This window comes from Suricata suricatta, chromosome 12 (assembly GCF_006229205.1).
Source record: "Suricata suricatta isolate VVHF042 chromosome 12, meerkat_22Aug2017_6uvM2_HiC, whole genome shotgun sequence".
Taxonomy (NCBI): Eukaryota; Metazoa; Chordata; class Mammalia; order Carnivora; family Herpestidae; genus Suricata; species Suricata suricatta.
This window is the reverse complement of record NC_043711.1, coordinates 87,080,624-87,093,785: the sequence shown is the minus strand read 5'-3', so window position 1 is coordinate 87,093,785 and position 13,162 is coordinate 87,080,624.

The following is a 13,162-nucleotide window of genomic DNA, read 5'->3' as shown; positions in this document are numbered from 1 at the left end:
TCTCTCTCTCTCTCTCTCTCTCTCTCAAAAAATAAATAAACATTAATATATATCCTTTAAACAATTCCATGGGAGAAGCAAGTTGGGGCTCTTTACAGTTGCTGTTGTTTTAGAAAAAAATCCAGTTTTTCTTTCCTTATTGAATCATGGTACCAATTTATTGAGTTGGAACCTTTACATTCACATAGAATCTTTTTTTTTTTTTTTTTACATTTTATTTATTTTTGAGAGACAGAGAGAGACAGAACATAAACAGGGGAGGGGCAGAGAGAGACACGGAATCTGAAGCAGCCTCCAGGCTCTGAGGTGTCAACACAGAGCCTGACACAGGGCTCAAACCCACAAACGGTGAGATATGACCTGAGCCAAAGCCAGACGCTCAACCGACTGAGCCACCCAGGCGCCCCCACATACACATGGAATCTTAAAGAGCACTTAACTGTAAGGGAAACGGGCTGACTTAATTACTAAATTAATTGAAGCATAGGGACATTCAGACTAGAGCCACCTGTCCCAGTCCTAGGGTAAGAAATAGGAAGTCCTTATCAGAGGAAGCAAAAATGCCCCAATTTTAGTTAACACATAAACTCATGAATGGATCCAACAAATAGACTTGCCTGAATCCCGCAGAAAAGTCAGGGTTTCGGCGCAGTCACCCCGGGATCTGGAAGACATCTCGGCCCCACCCCCATCCAGCAGAGCAGGACACCAGCCTGCGTGAGCTTCCCCACACACAGCAGAGTGGGACAGGCAGCGGCCCCTGACCCTCTGCCCAAGACGTGTCCTCCAGCCACTTCACGTTGCCTTTTTCTCCATAGAAGAACATAAAACACAAAGAGCTAGGGCTGTGGGATGCTTTGTTAACAAGAGAGGCACCGGCCAGTTTGTGACAGGCACCATTTTAACCGAGAGCCGGGTGGGTCTGGAAAAATGTCCAGAAGGGAAGCCTTTGTCCACGGTCTTGACTAAGGACTCACTTAACTGAACAGATAGCACCAAGCTTGGCACGCCGTAAATGATCCATACATGTGTGTGGACCCTATAAATCGCCCGTCCCAGGGGACGGATGGACAGTGCGTGACGTGTCTCAGCAGACCTCGTTCTGGGAAGCTGTGACACTGAATCTTATTTATCCCCTTCAAGTGTCCAGCACTGTGTATTTCCTGCTCCTTTTTTTTCCCCTTGTCTCCACTTGAATATTGTTCTAGAAGACAAGAGCCACATCATCTGTTCACCAGCCTTCCTGGATACTCAGTACACGGGAGGTAAATGAATGACTGATTCTTCTTTGCTGCAACTGTTCCTTGAGAGTCCCTGTCTCTCCTGCTTCGGGTTAAAAGGCGTGATCCATGAGCCATACAATATTAGCATCCAAAGAATGGCGCCTCTAATTTCGTAGTTGAGAAGAATGAAGTTCGCGGACAGGGAATTTCTTTTCGAGGTCGTGTGTCGTGTCCCTGGCACACCACACATGGGTTCAGTGCATCCTGCACGACACACCAAATGTAGGTGAATCTGTATGTGCCCTGTGTTCACTCTATACTCATTCACGCACCGCGAGGAAACATGTGGGTGTGTTCATTGGAAAGGGAGGCCGTTGGCTTTGTCACAGACGCTTTCAAGGATCGAGGCTTCTAGAAAGAAATGGGACTCAGTTGTGGCTGCCATGGAGCCAGCTGCTTGTTCAGACCTCCCCTCTTGGATGGCTGCTGCGGGTGCATGGCTGACCGAAAGCTTCCGGCTGTCACACCTCCGAGCCTCCCCTGTGGCCAGTGTCAGGTCAAACTGCCTCGCTGCTCCCAGCTGACGAGAGAGGATCAGACGCAGTAAGGAGGGTTGAAATAGGACCTCCTGGACGCCTCTAAGGGACAACTTTGGAGCTGAAATGCCCCATCGATGGGCCTGGCCGGACCTTTGTCAGAGCCACACTGCAGCCTGAGTCCATGCTGAGTCCTCCTGCCCCTCCCTCCGTCACCTCTATCCCTTCCTAGGGTCAGACCCTCACATGGCCTGAAGACCCTCCCGGCTTCATTTCACTTTCTGTCCCTTTATCCTGCACAGACGCTCCCGCACAATAAACCTCTCACATGTCTATTCTCCTCTTGGTGTCTATTTCTCTACTGACCCAAACTGACCAAGTGGCACTAGTGTTTGTGACACCTGAGCTCTGTCCTTTGAATCTGAGACCCACAGGCCACTCTGCTCCCACCCTCCTCCCATCTTCGCTCCATTAGTGAGGGGGGTGCCCAGTCTCTCTCCTCCCCCACTTTCCCTGGGGTGTGCAGCACCACCAATGTGCCGGAAACTGGTGTGCCTCAGGATCTGAGCCACAGTTTCCATGTCCTGCCACATGACATGCTCCCGGAAACTTTGAGGGGACTCAGAGGAACATGTTCTGGAAGCTGGTAGAATGACAAGATGGGGCCTCACACATACAGAGGTGGAAGAGGTGTGGACGTACTCTCTCCACGGAGCTGAGATGACCATGCCATGTCCTTCCTGTGCCCCAGGGGGCCACTGGCATCTTGGTCCACAGCGCCCAGGGTCACTGGTTAAGACTCATGTGTCCATGTGCAAGGAGGAAGGAGGGACATTGCTGAGCATGGAGCGCCTATGGGACCTTACCGGCTAGTGGAGGAGGAAGAGAGCAGGTTGGCACTTGAGTGTCCGGTGACAGCAGTTCTGGAAAGGGCCACACCAGACACAGTCGCTTATGAAACAGCCTTTCCCTGGGCAGCTCGGTGCTGCTCCTGTGTTCTCACCACTGATTATTGCGTCCGCCTCATGGAGGGAAGGCTGGTATTATCCCCACCTGATAACTAAAGATATTCGACTTCCAGAAGCTAAATTCTTTGCCCAAGGACACCTCACAAGGAACTTTACGTGTCTGACTCCAATGTTGGCACATTTATCCACTGCCTTAAATTGATGCGTTCCTGGAACAATCTGGGAACAGGTTCACAGGGGCAAGGAGAGCGAGGGGGCAGCAGCCGAGCGAGGGGGACGCCGGCCTCGAATGGCTCCCTCAAAGGACAGAAAGTGCAGAAAACAAGGGGAGAGCCACGGGCCTGGAGAAGAGAGGCCCTTCTTTGACAAGGCTAAGGCGGTGCCTGTCCTAACGCCGCCAGGCAAAGGTGAAATCAACTGGAATCAGATCCACAGAACTATGTGGCCGTGACATTGTGGTGACGGAGACACTGAGACCAGAGTGGGGAAGGGACACTTCCCTGAGGTCACACAGAGCAGAGGCTGAGCTCGGGACAGAGGCTGAATGGCTCACATCCTTCGAGCCCTTACAGGCTGAGGTTGGAGATCAGCATACGTCTTTGGAGGGGGGAGTTTGACAACAGAAAACCTCCCTTTGGCCTGACCCTCCCCTGAGACCACTTCGTTCACAGGAGAAGGGGGGATTCAGACTCTGCTTAGCCTCTCCCTTCGCTTCCCGGGGTTAGCCCGGAACAGCCTTGATGCTTCACAGCTGCTTGCTGAGGGTCTTCCCGTGCTGCCCCACGGCCTGACCCAGCCCCGGAGGGGGATCCCACACCCCATCATCACTCCTGGCTTTCCAGACCCCTGTCCTGGCTTGGATGTGTTCAGAGCTTTTCAGAACAAGAGGGATGCTTCCCGGCCCTCGTTGGAGCAGAATGCCGTTTCTGAACCCGAATTGTGCGCTGCCCACCACTGAGCCCCTGTCACGCCCCCGGACACTCACGGGCACGGTAACGCACGGGACACACACCTGCTACTCCTGGCCGAAGTCTAACAAAGGTCTTTTATTTTTCCATTTTCTTTTAAATGTTTACTTTTGAAAGAGAGAGAGACAGAGAGCTCAAGCGGGCAGGGGCGGAGAGAGGGGGACAGAGGATCCAAGGCAGGCTCTGTGCTGGCAGAGGCCAGCGCGTTACAGGGCTCAAACTCGAAAACTGGGAGATTGTGACCTGAGCCGGAGTCAGAGGTTCAACCGACTGAGCCACCAGGCACCCCATTAACAGGGGTATTTTTTGGGTACCACCTTCAGGCCCTGGGGCTCCTCTGGCCTCCCAGGTGACTGCCTGGTCTCCCACTCCCTTCAAGGCAGATGGAACCCACACCCTGAGTGACACTCACTGCGCATGACCATCTTGCGTAACCGGTCCCATTCCAGCAGCTCAGACAGAGTCCTAGGCGGCTGTTACTATTATTGCGATTTGACCTAGAAACAAAGCGAGGCCCAGAGAGGTTAGGTAACTCCCTCAGGTTGCAGAACTAGGAACAGAGCTAAGGTTGGGTTTCTGAACCCCAGGGCGATGAGGCTGGAGATCTAGGATGTCCCCTGGTGGTGACTGCACCTGACAAAACTGGAGAGCCAGGAGAGTCTGGTGACTGTGGCTTCTTTCTAGGACAATGTTTTTCTGAAAAGATCAGTGGGTGAATATTTCCCCCCCTGAATCTGGCATTAAGAGGACTTTGGTGGGTAACAGTGTGCCCTCACTGCCGTGGGCGTGCAGGGGAAGGACGCCTGGGCAAACTGGCTTTGGGGAAGGGTTCCCAGCTGAGTGACCCCCTGGCCCGAATCTTGGAAAATAAGCATTTGATGGGAACATTTGACGGCGCACTCCAGACAGAGGGAATGTCAGTAGCAAAGAAGGGACAGGTATATTAGGGAAATAGTATAAAGTGAGTAGGGCTGGTGTTGGGACAAAGCAAATAGTGCGAGTGGTGGTACAGGGCCTTGGGGCCATGGTAAGAAATAGGACTTTTATTCTGTAGGCAGGCACTGGGGCCCTGGGGCCAGACTCCGCATGAGAGTAATCTGTTCAGACTGTCACTTCCAATAGCTCACTCTGGCAGAAATTCTGATTAAACCGGGAAGGCTGGAGAGCCAGCCTATTGCCACGGTCATGGAGATGAAGCCCGAGGAGATGCAGCAGGCTCAGTGATGGGGGAAGGAGCCTGGGGTTAAAAGCCCATGACCTTGAGAAAAGTCTGTGTTAAGTGGAAAGTACATTCAGGTCGACTGAGTATCTACAGTATCCAGTACAGCGTGTGAAACCCCAATTCTCCTGAAACAAGGATGCTTTAATCCAGCACAGGCGTAACGGGGAATGTTCGTTCAGCGCTTATTACTACTAGAGGACTGAATGCAGCACAACCCGGTGATGACTATCCTTACCCCCCATTTTACAGATGAGGAAACTGAGGCTTAAAAATGCGAAAGGGCTTTCCCAGAATACTGTAACTACTGAATCACAGAACGGAATTTCAAGGCCAAGTAGCCTGACTCCAGAACCCAGATACCACTTCTCCATCTCCTCACCAGGGCAGACATTGGAGGCAAAGGAAGGGGGCGCCTTCCATGTCCCTCTGCCTTTGGGAAGACGGGCCTCTCGAGAGGTCACCTTCTGGCAGTTACCCCGGGGTTCCTCTGTGTCAACACTGCTGACGTTTGGGGCCAGATCATTCTCCGGTAGCAGCTGGCCTGAGCATTCCTGGCCTCTCCCTCCCACCAGCTGCCAGTACCCAAGTCTAGAGACAACCCAAACTATCTCCAGATTTTTCCAGATGTCCTTTGGGGCAGAAGAGGGGAACAAAATCCACCCCTCCCTCCACCCAAGTGGGGAAGCGCCTATTTAGTCTTATCTCAGGATGTCCCTGCTAAAAAGAGCTGCGTCTGAAATCCATTATAGTCCGAGGCTGGTGAGGAGTCTCCCGAGGTAGCAGATAATTTGCACTCTCACCAAGAGAGCCCTCTGCTCTGTAGATTATTAATGGAGATTTTGTGGATGGTAGGCCAGCTCCAGGGAGGCTACCTCAGCCCTCCACCCTGGCTAGCAGGGAGGACCACACTTTGAATTAGGGGAAGAACAGTCTTCCCTGGAGAAATACATTCTGGGACATATTTATATGAATTAAAGGGTCAGAGTTTAAGTGGGCAATTCTGAGTTAGTCACCTGAGAGCCCAAATTAGCTTTGCTTCTCTGTGTATTAACTCCCCTCGGGTGGACTGTTTAATGATTTAATGATGTTTAACTCTGAAGTTCTTCAAAGCCGAGGAATTTCTGCAGCCCCCTGAGGCGGTTTCTCCCTCCCTAGGGGTGGCAGTCCCCTGCAGCACCATTGTGAGACCAGAGACCACCCCTGCCCCCCACCCCACCCCCTCCCTGCTGCAGGCCTCGCCTTCAGCATCACAGGTGCAGTTTGGGCAAAGCCCAGGGCTGTGGGTTGGGCCCCAGAGAGTAGGTCTGTCATTTAGAAGGAGAGTTTACCAGAAGAGACAGGAGAGAGAAGATGGGGCACTTAATGAGATGCCAGTGCTCCATTTCTCCGTTCTTAGAAGGACTCTCATTTTATATTTGATCATTTCTGTAATAAGGATTCATTTTTAAATGTAGCATTTACATTTAAAGCGGCAGTATTTCTTTGGCCTCTAAACACTTGCTGTGAAATTGATGGTGGGCATGGCAAATACCAGAAGCTCAGAATTAAAGAAACATGACATGAGCCAGAGAGATGCTTGTAGCATGGACAAAGATGTACATGTACCAAGGCTTCCCTTACATGGGTAAAGATAAATCCTTTTCTGCATGTAAGTGCACTTAAACATACATAAAGCAAGGAGGTAGGTCAGTTTATCTCCATTGTACAGATGAGAAAATTGAAGCTCAAGGTACTGAAGTTAGACTCCCAATGTCACCCAGTAGCTATAAAAAAAAAGAAAGATTAAAAAAAAGAGGCAGCTCATAGCTCCTGACGGTTTTGGGTCAACTCGCCCCATGACGTGGGATCTGGGTTTACTCCCCAGCCCCCCAAACCTCAGCATGTCCCTCCTGCGCAGTCTCAGTGCCCCCTGGCTGCCCGAACCGGACTTCATCCTCACATAGGCCAAATTCAGTCCCTCCAGCACACAGCTTCCTGGATCCCCGCCTCTCCTGATCGGAGTTTGTCTTTCAAATACGGATCAGGTAGCCTGCCAAGGTTGCCTGAAAGGCAAAACGAGATATCCCTGCGCCTTGCATGGCATCTAGTAAAAACAGTGACAACTTCCTGCAGCCTTCGTAGGTGCCGGTCTCTGTTTTAAGGACATTGATTTGGTTTGTTCTCAAACCTCTGATGCGGGTTATATCATTATGCCCATTTCACGAGGAGGAACGGAAGCCCGGAGAGGCTGAATCACCTCCCCAGGGTCCTACGGCTTACCAGTGGCAGCGCTGGGATTGGAGCCCAGACCGTCTGGCCCCAGCACCCACACCCTCGCAGCCCTGAGATTACTCTCTGTAAGAACTTGTAGTGTCTCTTCTGTCCCCTCTCCTTCCCAGCCTCTCCAGAAGTTTTGCCCTCACGGAAATTTGACAGCTCCTGTAGAAAGCCTGTGATTGCGGTTGTATGTGTCTGTCTCCTTTACCCAACTCCTCCAAAGCTCTGTATTTTCTTACAGCAGCATAACGGTACTTTGTGAGCCAGGCCTGGGCAGGGCAGGAGGGTGTTACAGGTCAAAGTACTCAGCATGTGGGGGTCCTCAGGTGGGATTTCCAGTGGTCCCAGCAAGCCCTGGATGCACAGTTTCTCTGCCACCGTCCCTGGGAGCTGTCACAGCCTGGTGTCTTGCCTCAGCCTCCACCAGGGCTTTTCTTCTTTCCCAAATACTGAGAGTTTCTAGAGCCAGAAAGCAGGGGTTTACTCTCTGAAGTGAATGTTGGGAAAAGAACAGCTTCAGCACAAAGCCTCCACCGACATATGACCTGTGCAGGGTGTAGGCAAAGGAAAGTAAGAACCCTGCAAGTCGAATAGAATAGGACACCACATTAGACGTAAGGAGGAATTATACTGAAAGGCACTGGCTGGCCCATCCCAGAGGGATCGGGTGTCAGAAGATTTATCTTTACTCACAGGACAACCCCCCCTACATTCAAGTTGCAAAGATTTGCCACAGAGAGTGAGGCGTAGAAATCATATCTGGATGTAACCAATTCCTGGGTGCTTTTACATTGCAGCATGTGATTTCAAATATTGGCTCTCATCTCTAGCGCTGTGCCCTCACTCTTAGCAGGACTGGCTGGCAAGACTTGGGGAAGTCAATACTGCATGCAATTATATAGTAGCTAATATTTATTGAGTTTTTACTATGTGCCAGGAACCGCTTCAAGTCCGTGATACACATTAACTCTTTTAACTGCCCCTTCAATTTTGTGATGGAGGGAGGGTGAACGTATTGCTCTTGGACCTGCAGGATAGTCCCAGAGTCTCCCAGACTCTGTTCTTTGGCCATTCCACAAACATACACACAAAACTAGTTTTATTAAAATCTCATGGACTCTTTGGGGGAAATGGCTGGTCCTAGGACAGGGGAAGTACACATGATAAGCCTGTAGCCTCCTATAGTGCCAGTAACTGCGGATGTGCTCAAAAAACAAACAAAAGAAAAAGACGGAATTATGCCTAAGGGACACAGAAGCCAATGGAAAGGGCTCCCAATGGCCAAAACTGGAATAATTCAGGTAAAACACTCTTTAAAGTAGTATTGGATTATAAGCCAAAATATAAGACAAATATCCGTGAGTCCACATTGATACAAAAAATGATTTAACAAATGGAAGTGAAGAGACAAATCTCCCATGAGGAAGACTTCCAAATAATTTATGTGGATACTTCACCCTCGAGGAAGTGAGACATAACTCCCACACCTCAGGAGCAGGCTTCCTTCCAGAGAGCACAGTAAGAAAGCAGGGGGTGAGTAACGTAATATGGGAGAAACGTGATAAACACTACCTCGGCCAGGTGACCGAGGTCAATGTCAACAGTGCTACGTCCCGTTGATAGTATGCACTGCACTTCACCTCTGTGGTCTTCTTTCCAAAACGAGAAGCCCAGTAAAATATAAGAAAAACATCAGACAAATCGCAATTTCATTTTAAAATTAAAATCTCAGATTTCTCCAGACCATCACACACAAGGGAAGTCTGAGAAGGACCCTAAAGAGACAAGATTAATTAAATATAATATGATATTCTCAGTGGGACACTGGAATAGAAATAGGATATTGGGGGAAAAACTGAGAAAAATGTAAATAAAGTATGGGCTTTAGCTAATTTCAGTGTATCGATATTGGTTCAATTGTAACAAGGATACCATATTAATGTAAGATGTTAAAAATTGGGCAAAGTGGATGTCTAGGAAGTTTCTGTATTATCTACAAAATTTTTCTATAAATATAAAACCATTCTAAAATGAGAGGTTTATTTAAAAACTGTTTAAATACCTCACAGTGCCTCTGTCACATGGGAACCAGTGCCCTATATAGGCACTCTTATTATTAACATACTAAGATCCCAGGGAGGGATGCCTGGGTGGTTCAGTCTGTTGAACATCTGACTTAACCTCAAGTCATGATCTTACTGTTTGTGACTTTGAGCCCCGTGTCAGGCTTACTGCTGTAGTGAGGAGCCTACTTGGGATTCTCTCTCTCCCTCTCCCTCTCTCCCTCTCCCTCTCCCTCTCCCTCTCCCTCTCCCTCTCCCTCTCTCTCTCTCTCTCTCTCTCTCTCTCTCTTCCCCTTTCCGCACTTGTGCGCTCTCTCTCATAAATAAAATAAACCTTAAAGGAAAAAAACATTCCAGGGAAATGTGTGTCACTGCTCTTGCCCAAGGGAGAGATTATGTTTGAACGCCATGAGGTGTGTGGGTTGTGTGGCTATTGTCTTCAGAGACGGACACTGCTCTGGAGTTGGGGACGATTTGAGAGGAGAGAAAAGATACATTAATTAGCTTGTCAAGTCTTTCCTCTGGACAGGAATGCAATAGATTCTTCTATAACAAAGTATGATTTTTTGGTGGTGACAAGCATCCATTTCCTTGCTTCTTTTCGTGTTCCAATTTAGAGTTCTCCAGTTATACACAAATCAGCGCAGTATTCAAAACAGTGCACACAGCCGCTACGGAATATTTTGCAATGTTAAGCAATTCATAGTTCTCTGAAATTTGAATATACGTAAGTCTAGACATAACACGCATGAAGCATGATACCGCTTTGTTACACAGACAGCTAGATGAATATTAAATCCCAGAGTGGTGATTTTTAAAAAATTTTTCTGCAAAATTTTGATGAAATTACCAATAAATTACAAATGCAGTTTAATTTAATTTAATTTATTAAATGATTTATATGTATTCATTTTAATTTTGTTTGCCTTTTGCTTTCTATAAAATTTTTTAAATGTTTATTTATGTTTTGGTGGGGGTAGAGGTAGAAAGAGAGTGGAGCAGAGGATCCAAAGTGGGCACTACTCTGACAGCAGGGAGTTCGATGTGGGGCTCAAACTCACAAATCGCAAGATCACAACCTGAGCCGAAGTCGGACACTTAACCGACTGAGCCATCCAGGCTCCCTTTGTCTTTTGCTTTTATAAATGAATTTTTTATTTTGCCTTTTGCTTTTGATAACTACTTATCAATATTTGAGAATACTAACATTTTTTAAACATTAAAAAATTTATACTTTACATTTACCTTTTTTCTCTACATTGATATTTACATTTTCAACATTAACTTTAGTTTGCATTTTTGATGGGTATAAAATATGAATATATGAAAACTTATACACTTTGAATACAGTGTTATAATGTTTAGGTCATTATTGCCAACAGAATAAAAATTATGTGAAATCTGATTAAAACAACATCATTAATGATTTTGCTGAGAAATTAAAAGAACAAATACATTTTATGGAATAAATGTAATTTATAGATCGCTTATGCTTGTATTACTCATCCAACATCTCTGTTCCACCAACAGCACGCCCAGACCAATAACAATTAAACTCAGCTATCCTTTATATTTTGAGTCTTTTAGTCCATAAATACCGTAGCTTACACATTTTCATTTTGAAGGTGTATTTATCAAAGTAGGAGACTAGAGAATATTTGCTTTAAGAGTTCGCTAGCTTGATGTACAGCTTTTAAATATTTCATCGTTAGTATGGCTGTCTCTATTTGTACCCATGTCCTGGCCTGGCAAATATCAAGGGTCTAGAGTGTAAGCCTATATTACAGACCAGAACACTGAGGCGTGGAGTGGTCAGAGTGTTTGCCTGACCTCCAGCAGCTGAATCCAAATGAGGCAGAGGCAAGGGTTTTACCCACCAAGAGACTGCTGCTCCTGGACCTTTGGAAGGGCTTGCTGTTTGGAGGCAGTGCATACTCTTCCTGATCCAGTTAAGACCTCTGCATCTTTGAGAAGGTCCTCAAGTCTTCCTTATTAATGGGAATTGTAGGTCCAGGGGGTAAAAATGCTCAGAGAGGATATCCCGGGGCTGGAGCAGAGGGTAGGGAACCTCCCTGGCACCCCTAAACAGCAGCCTCTCTCTCTTACCTCTATAAACATTAGAACCCTGTCTTAAATACTGTAGAGAAATACAAAACAACAAATAAAAGCCCTGAAAATCAACTTTGAAGTGAGAAAACATAATCTCTCCTCAAAATGTAAAAAATGTATACATTCTCCCCTCCCCCTCCCCACACGGAGCCCTCCTGCCAGCCCCATCCCTCCAGACCCCTCTCTTGCCATCCACCTGGTAGCCAGGGAATTGAGGGGAGCCCTGTCTCTGTCCCCACCCCTCCGCCCCTGGCTTCCTTTCCTGACAGCCCAGGCAGTAGCAATTGCTGTCAGCCTATAATTTAAAGCAAACCAGTGCAAACTTGAACCAACTTTATGTGGGTGATTGATGGGTCGAGGGGGATTTTTTTTCCCACTTGCATTAGATTCTTGCAAGTAGGTATTATGATCCCAACACATCTAATATTATTCCTTAATCCACTCAACAGCAATGTTTGGCCTCTAGCTTTATAATAAAAGGTATCAATTAGCTGCTGTCGATGTTTTCAGAGGCAATATCTAATTACAGTCACTTGCTATAGGCTATCTTGTTAAAAAATTTGAGCACAATGAGTAAGTATTCCTGACAAGTTCAATGCATTATTAAAGGTGTAATTACTCAGTTATTGCTCATGTAATCCTGAGTTAATTATGTGACTTCAAAATTCATCACTTTTATGTTTATTGAACTTTGATAAGTTCACCCAGATCTGATTTATCCCGATGATCCATTCCCTTTCTTATTTCATTACTGAATCTCTTAGACCAATTGGTTAGAGAGGGAACAGACTTCAGAATTCTCTGGACCCAGAACTGTCAGCAATGATTATCTTGCACGGATATGGGGGCGTCCAAAATGGCCATTTGTAGGGGACTCCAGTAAAGAGGAAAGGTAAAGGTGACCAATGAATATTCTCAGATAGCCACAAAGTCGATCTTGAATCATTTCCAGTAAATGGGCACACATGTCCTTCACCATGTATTTCTGCTCCTCAGACCTCTGTGGACGGCTGAGGGTCTAGCCAGGCTGGGAGGGACCTATGGCAGTGGTCAGGCCTTTGCTCTTGGTGACTAAAGTTGAGAGAACCCCAATGCTGAAATACTGTGATGTAGAGACTCCCATTCTGATTACCCAAACCTTGAGAAAGGTGGCCCCAAGCAGCCTGGGGACAAAAGGCCAAGTGAGGAACACGGTACAGACACAGAGGAAGTTGATAAGGTCAGGGCTAGTCATGTGCTGCATTCCCGCTGGCCTTCTCTTGGCTACAGCCTAAGAATGTTCTGTCTGTCTTCCTCTGGCTTTGATGGTCACCATACTTCTGGGCGGCATTTCATCCAACAGAGCCTTGTGCCCTGGAGAGCAGAATCCCGTACCTCAGCTTGTCTGAGCCTGATTTTGCACACCTGGAAATGGGGCATCCCTGCCTTGCCTGCCTCTGAGAGTTCTTGTGAAGCAGAGGTCTTCACGGAAGTGGCTGGCAAGTTGAGGGAAATCTTTTCTGAACTGTAGGAGGCCCATGCCTCCCAGGTCTTCGGTGAAGGGCAGCCTCACTTCTTTCACATCCCCAACCCCAGATACCCTACCTGTTCTAAAACACTGCAACAAGTCAGGGGGCGGGAGACAGCCTCTAAAATGGCTCCCATGACCTCCAACCCCTTGTATCCTCCTCCCCTTTGAGTGTGGTAGATCTCAAGATTCACTTCTAATACAAGTGACAAGACATCATTTCTTTTTTTTTTTTTATTTTTTAAATGCTTTATTTATTTTTTAGAGAGAGAGACAGCCTGAGCAGGGGAGGATCAGAGAGAGGGAGACA